The sequence below is a fragment of the Hydra vulgaris genome, chromosome 04 (genome assembly GCF_038396675.1).
Source record: "Hydra vulgaris chromosome 04, alternate assembly HydraT2T_AEP".
NCBI lineage: Eukaryota > Metazoa > Cnidaria > Hydrozoa > Anthoathecata > Hydridae > Hydra > Hydra vulgaris.
The window spans coordinates 19,819,582-19,827,725 of NC_088923.1; positions in this window are offsets into that span (position 1 = coordinate 19,819,582).

Consider the following 8,144-nt stretch of genomic DNA (forward strand, 5'->3'; position numbering starts at 1 on the left):
TATTTTTTTTAATTTTATTTTTAGGTGCCCCAAGAGTCCTAACGGTCTTGTCACAGAGCACCGCGGAAGTGCAATTAACCGGGAATTTCACGCCTCCTTCCTTACCGTGACGCGAAAATTTGTCCAGAGCTCGTTTCGAACCTGGGTGCGGATTCACAACACTTTCGTAAGTCCAAAATTTGCGTAAAGTTTGCGTAAGTTTTGCTTGAGTTCAAAGTTACGCTAAAGCTTGGTTTCCAATGGTTGTAGAAATGTCGTACAACAGTTGCACAACAATAATGCTTTATAATGGAAACATTTTCTTGCGTAAGTTGCACAACTTAACGTCGGTTGTACAACAAAATTTATGTTGTAAAACAAAGGTTGCGGAAATAGAATCAAACCAATCTCGGCAACAATTGTTGTACAACAAAAACGCACAACTGTTGCACAACATTTCTACAACTATTGGAAACCAAGCTTTAGTGGTATTCACAAACCTTGCGTAAACAAAAACTTACGAAATTCCTAAGTTTTTACTTAAGGTTATTACTTACGCAAAAAGTCTAAAAAACGGTATTCACAACATTTTCCTAAAAAGTGCTCAGCAAACTTTACGCAAGAAAAGTTACGTCCGCTATTTTCTGACTTAAGTTTGGCGTAACTTTGAATCATCTAAAAATATTTAAAAATGGCGTTTTTATTATTATAAAAGGTTTCAGATTTTGTTTGTTATTGCCAATAAAATTTAATTTTATCTTAATTTTATACTGCTATACGTTCAGCTATTTATTTAAATAATACAACTATAGTTTTTTTTTTAACAACAACAACAATAGCAGTATATTTACCAAAAATTTAGATGTACTACATAAACTTGTTTTATAAAACTTGTTTTCACCTTTAAATTAAGGTAAAAAAAATATACACACAATCTATATAATGGATGGTTCACTCTCTCATAGCCTAGCTAAAACAAGGAGAGCGACCATAGTATGGATATATATTATATAGCTTTGTAGTATACCAATAACTTATTAAATAAGTTAACTTAATAACCAGTTATTGTCACACACCAAAACTATACGATGTATCCATACTATATTAACTTATGGTTGTATCTATACTATACTATCTATACTATATTATACAAAAATATATACAATAATATTATTGAAGTATATACTTTAACTTGCATAACTAGCATAAAGAGAGAGAGAGAGAGAGAGAGAGAGAGAGAGAGAGAGAGAGAGAGAGAGAGAGAGAGAGAGAGAGAGAGAGAGAGAGAGAGAGAGAGAGAGAGAGAGAGAGAGAGAGAGAGAGTCTCTCTCTCATTTTATAAACTTAAAAAAAAATATTTTCTCCCTCTCTGTGTGAAAGAGAAAATATTTGTGCTAATATAGATACAATATTCACAAAAATATGTAATCAATTCATGAGTTTTTCAAATATCTATTTTTTTATTTATAAATGAGTACAAGACTATTTCAAAATACAATAATGCAAAAATTATCTCTGAGTAATTGGCTATTGAAGTAAAAAAGTAAGGCTATTGAAGTAAAAAAGTATTATAACCTAAATGTGAAACTTACTTTAAATAACGATGCTATGTTTTTCGATAATTTCAATTATTCAAAGATATTAAAGGTATAACAATATAAAGATTATTTTGAATAATAATGCTCTGTTTTTAATTATTTCAATTATCAGGAGATGTTATTAATATCTATGGATAATTTAAATTATTTAAAAAAGAGCATTGTTTTTTAAAGCCTAATTTCTTGTTAAATAATATTGTTATTTGCAAATAATAAACATATTCTATAATAGTTTAAATTGTTTGGGTAGATCATTTTTTTTGTATGTCTAAATGAAATCTCGTGGTTGTAGTTTGTTATTGCAAAGAGCAGAAATTCCATAAAAAGTTCCTTGATCCACCAGTTATTCCAAATGGAGTGATAGTGCTTTTCACAATTTAGTAGAATTATTATCTGTTGCTGTTAAAAATTGCATTACAACTCTTGAGATGACAGCATATTGTTCACACTGGTTGTGGCTATTAGATTGTACTGTATTTGGTGTCTTGAAAACCTACTACAATACTTGTTGTTGTGATTTAATCAATACTTGCTCTGTCAAAGAGTCAAACTTTTTTATACTGCATGTACCTGATTCACAGAACTAACTTTACCCTATCCATCGAATATAAAAATCATGTTTTTATTCGTGCAAATATGGTACCATAAATTCTCAATCTGAAATATCACTGCAAAAAAAATTACAAAAAACAAGTGGATTTTAATTCAAACTCAACTTTTGTTAATTAATTTAATTGAAACATTTTCCATAACATATTATGAAAAATACAATGTACTTTTCATAGTATGTTATGGAAAAGTTGTTGAACTTTTGCTTATGTTTTCGAAATGTTCCTTATATTTCTGACTATAGAAATTTTGTTTATAAATAGTTTCAAATATACTAGAATGCAATTAAATGTATTTCTTGAATTTATTGAAGCAATTTCTTTATTTGAAATAAAATATATTATTGCAAATAACAGTGTTTTTGATTCAAGTCAATTATATGATAAAACCTTTTCATTCTTACTTCTAATACCTTAGGGTATGAGAAGTAAGAATGAAAACAAGAAGTAAAAAAAAAAACACTTTAGTTTAGCACTTCCATTATTTTATGAACGTGAAATTTTATGCTGAACTAAAGTATTTTGTTTTAACTTCCTGAAGCAATGCAAGACAAGTTGCATGATCTGATCAAGGGTGAACCCGTACCTTTTTTCGTACTATAGGACCGCTGTGGGCGCCAAAAAAATGCCTCAAAATATTAATTTTATGTTGTTTTTCTTTTTCTTTTTATATTAAAAATAGAAAAAAAAGTTCTTTCAAAAGCTAGTTTTCTGTATATTTTAGCTAGTTTATTTAGCCAGTAATGTTTACAAATAAGGTTCGATCCAGGTTTGGAGTTAGGGTTAAATAAAACTAATGGGCATTCACTGATGGCATGATACAGGAAGCTGAATAATTATTTTATATAAGCCCAGGATAATACAATTTATATTACACGTTTGGATTTGAATAAATATGCCCGAATTATTGTTAATGAGTGCTTGTAATATCTATATTTAAAATAATAGATGTAGCACTTTGTAAATAATCGATATCTCATTTAAAAAACCAACCGACTCCTATTTGTTCCAATTTTAATCCAATAATTAATTTTTTTAATTATTTTGCTAATAGATACTCAAAATAGATTGAAAGATTGTTTATGCTATATATGCTATTACTTTTAAAAATAATTTCACGTATGTGCTATATGGGGCTATTCAAATAACACGAAACACTTTTTTGCTAGACTCCCTTCTTTGTATATGTAACATTTTAAACAATCTCTCCCCGCCCTATTTGTGACGTGACATTATTTTTAAACAAATATACTTTTGAGTTTATACTTTTATGCTAAAGGTTTACTATTCTGCTGTGATTAAAATTTAAATTTTAAAAATTTTGTCATGTCACACTGTGGCTAACCACCCCCTCTCCCATGTGATATTTGGTGACACTTTCAAACACCTCCACCCTATATAAGAATGTCACGTATTATTTGAATAACCCCTATACGGTTTTGCTACATTTTTATATATAGCAACAACAACAAAATAATAATTGTAAGTAAATTTAAGCCCTGACTTTAAAAAAGAAACATTCAGTGTTTGGTCACATTGCCCTGTGTGTCTTAATAAAAAAAGAATTAGTAATACTAACTACTTCCTTTATACAAATAGTTATAAAATATTTGCCTTAAATTTTGGCTAAGTTTTTGCGTAAGTTTTTGCCTAAGTTTTGCGTAACTCGTGCGCAACCTTAACTTTACGCAAATGCTGCGAAAAAGTTGTGAATACCAAATAGTTACGCAAAAAATATTTTGCGTAAGTTTTTCGTAACTTTTGCTCAGCTACGCAAGAGTTACGCAAAAGTTGTGAATCCGCACCCTGGATCTCCTGCTTATAAAGCAAGCGCTCTAACCACTGCGCCACGGCCGCAAATTTATTTTCAGACTGTTCTGACTTATCCATTAAGTTTCCAGTGAGTTTTTTTAAAAATTGGATTGGAATGTATTACTTCCAGAAGATATATCTGCTGGTAATTTTTTTCTTATGTTTATAAAAAATTTGTTGAAATTTTCAGCAATTTCTTTCTTATCAAATATTTCTTGATTCAAGTTTAGCTTTAATCTATTTGGAATAGTGGTGATTTTTTTTTATTGTTTCATTCCTGTAACTTCTTTAATTATTTTCTATGTCTTTTAACTATTTCCTTTTGAATGCTCTAAGGGGTTAGAATAATAACTTTCCTTTTTTAATCTTTTAAAACAATTTTTATACTTTTTGTATTTAGTTTCATTGTTATAAGTTTTATTTTTGTAAATTTTTCATACAATCTTGGATCTAAGACCATTTGTTATCCACGGGTTATTAAAGTTTTTGAAATATGTTGTTATTTTAATTTTTGGAAAGGACCTTTCGTATTGTATAGAAAACAACCGTAAAAATAAGTTGTGTTCATTATAAGCATCAATGCACTCAGTTAAAAGATTCTCATCAATTTTTTGGTAATAATTCCCAAAATTTTATAATAATTTGGTTGTTTATTTGACTTGCATATGTTGTACAAGATTTTATAGATTTAGGAATTAAAGAGTGTTTTATAAGAAAATTTGAAAAATGATCGCTGATATCAGTGTTTAATATTCCACTTTGATTTGGCAAGTCATGCCAATATTTCGAAGCTTAAAAGAATCTATAGCAAACAAAAACGTGCAAGTAGAATTATTTTTGGTGTCAACAGATTTGTTAATGGTGAACCTTTTTTAATAAAACTTAATGCCCTCAATGTTTATAAGCTTAACATATACCAAGTTATGCTTCTAATGTTTAAGTCAAGACATTGTTTATCTCCTTATATATTTCACTCTAACTTCACAGAAATTACTCATAAATACTCCACAAAGATTTCAACTAATTTTGTTGTTCCAAGATCTTATTTAAAACTCAGTACATTTCAAATTTAATACCGTGGACCATTTATATGGAAAAGTTTTTTGAAAAATATGATTCAAAATAAAACTCTTCTAAACTTCTCCCCAGAACATTTCAAAAGAGAATCTAAAGGATTTCTATTAGAAAATAACTTCGATCTTAAAAAAAATTTTTTAAATTAGAACCTAAAATAATTAAACTAAAAAAAGCCATCAATACTCACTTATTTTTATTTTCATTTGTTTCTTATTTTCTACTTATAAAAATAGAAAATAAATAGGTAAAAGAAAAAATATATATCTTTTTATACGATGTCCTACTTGTAATATATTGTATATAATTTTCAACCAGTAAATTTTTTACTTTTAGTTTTTAATTTGTTTGATAAACTGGAGGCGACAGTGTAAACGTGGCTCGGCGATATGACAATATGCGTCTTCTTCTTGTTCCGGCCATTTATTATATATGTGCGATCTTTCTTATTGTAAATTTTATTGAACGGCAATGTAAAATAAAAATAAAAAATATTATTGATAATGTTATAAATAATTTAAGAAGTATTGGGTGTTGCGCGCGTTGGTTTGTTAATTCAAGGCATTAGACTGTTCTAAAGTAGAGTGTTTACAAATAGTTTAGCAAATGAATCTTATTCAAACATTTAATAAGGAAACTTATCTAAACATTTAATATGATACCACGGTTAGCACAGATCCTGATAATGTCAACCTAGTTGACCTAAGAACGTCCTTTATATGGGGTGATAGCGTACACATCAAGATACCTGGTGATGCAAATTTTCAAATCTATAAATTTATTCCACGAAAAATAATTTAACGCCAGTTTTAAAATTAAGTGAAGCTTTGGCTTAATATAAAGTGACAATAAAAACACCTGGAGAATTAGAACTAGTACATATAATTCGATAAAAATTGTGCAAATGTAGCATATGGTTGCTCCAAACTCTATATAATATTTCAGCTAGATTGGTTAATTGGTTGAGGATTTAAACCCGTTTTAGTTTATATTTTGTTAGGTTTTTGCTATTTAGACCTCAAAACGTTACAGATTACTGTGATATTCGATCACGATTTTCAAAATAAAGATGAGTGTTCTGCTATCTAATACTAACAATTTTTATTATAATCGCTTTATTGCTACATGTACAATATTGATTCGCTATATAAAGCGTCGTTTGAATTGGCTAATGCATAGCGTAAATATAATTTTTAGTATTCCACTTTTGATTTAACAAGTCATGCACCTATTTATGATAATGTTTACAATAATTGAAGAGGTATTGCGTGTTACGCGCATTTGTTAATTGCAAGTATAAGGCTTTTCTGAAATAGAGTACTAACAAACCAATTAGCGTAGAAACCATTGTTTGTTTTTTAAATGTCTTTGTTAAAATTACCAGTTAAGTAAATGTGCTTTTTAATGACTTATGGCAAAATATTTTTTAAGTGTTTTTTAAATGCTTTAAAATTACCAGTAGGTGGTCTGTAAAGAGAAGTTATAAAATTAAATCAATTCAATTGTTAATGGCTCACAATCAGCATCATTTACAGTGAGGTTTAGTGATATTCTAAAAGTTAAAAAGCTAAGAAAAAAATATTTACGCCCCTACCAATGCCATTTTTCCTGGGTTAGTGTATTGAGTTGAAACATGGTAGTAAAAAGTTAGGATTTAACTCATCGCCATTTTGACACTAAGTTTCCGTCAGACAGATTACTCCAAAATTTTTTTTTAAAATTTCATTTAGGTACCCCAAGAAGTCCTTACGGTCTTGTCACAGAGCACCGCGGATGAGCATTTGATAGATAGTTCACGTCTCCATCCTTATCGATATGGCAAAATACCTAGAGGTAGGATTTAAACCATGGATTCTTTGTTTCTGAGACAAGCGCGCTACGACACACACACACACACACACACACACATATATATGTATATATATATATATATATATATATATATATATATATATATATATATATATATATATATATATATATATATATATATATATATATATATATATATGTATATATATATATATATACATTGCTAAAAAGTTTTTTTAAATTTTATTTCAGGGATTCAAAATTTTTACTCATACTCCTGACGTTCAAACATAATAGTGAATTATTGGATAATAAAGAGTGATGAATTATATAATGAAGAGAGATAACTTGATGCATCACTTAAATTAAAATAAACAGTATTTGTTAAAAAGTTTTTAAAATAGAAATAGACTGATTAAAATCACGTCAGGGTCAAATTTATTTGTTGAAAGTATCGTAGATTAATCAAAAACATTCAAAATATTATTTTCTGCCATTTTAAAAATATGTTTACATATGTAGACCACACTGGAAAAACGATCAAGCTACATTTTTATTGTTTTGAGTAAATTTGATTTTAAACTTCAAAACATCATAGCTCACTTATTTGTTAAGCTTTTTTAATTTTCTCTTCTTTATTATTTACTTGAGCAAGGTCTTTAATAAAAAGAAAAGTTTTACTGTCAACATTACTTAGTAATGATGGTGTTGTTAATGTTTTACTGATGGCACACCTTTTTGACGCTTGATCGTTTTTCCGTTTTATATTCTTTTTTTTTTCAAAAAATGTTTGTAAAATAGTAAATTACAATTTTAGCTGGTGCAGTGTAGAGTGTATCTATTGCTTGTCTAGAAGAATAGCTAATACAATAAATTAAGGGAAACTTAAACTTTATTAACTAGAAATAAGATGCGTTTTAGTAATAGTGATCAAGATTAGTTAAAAAATAAAAAGTTAATTGTTTTTAATTATTAGTGTCCAAGCTATTTCCTTCAGAACCTTCAGTGACGTCTGTAGCTGAAGTTGAAAGGTTGTCAAAGAATGCATGGTTTTCAGGTCGACAAAAGCGCGTGAGAACCTGGAAATCTTTATACTTTTCTTTGCTGATCGTCAGATCTGTAGGGTAAAGCTGCATCAGCGTTGGAAGATTTCTAAGAATTGATCCCTTCTTCTGGGGTTTTGCTAATACAACGGTTTCCATTGAGCCATTCCAATTATTTCTATATGAAACCAATTTGGGATGCTGAGCCTCAAATAGGA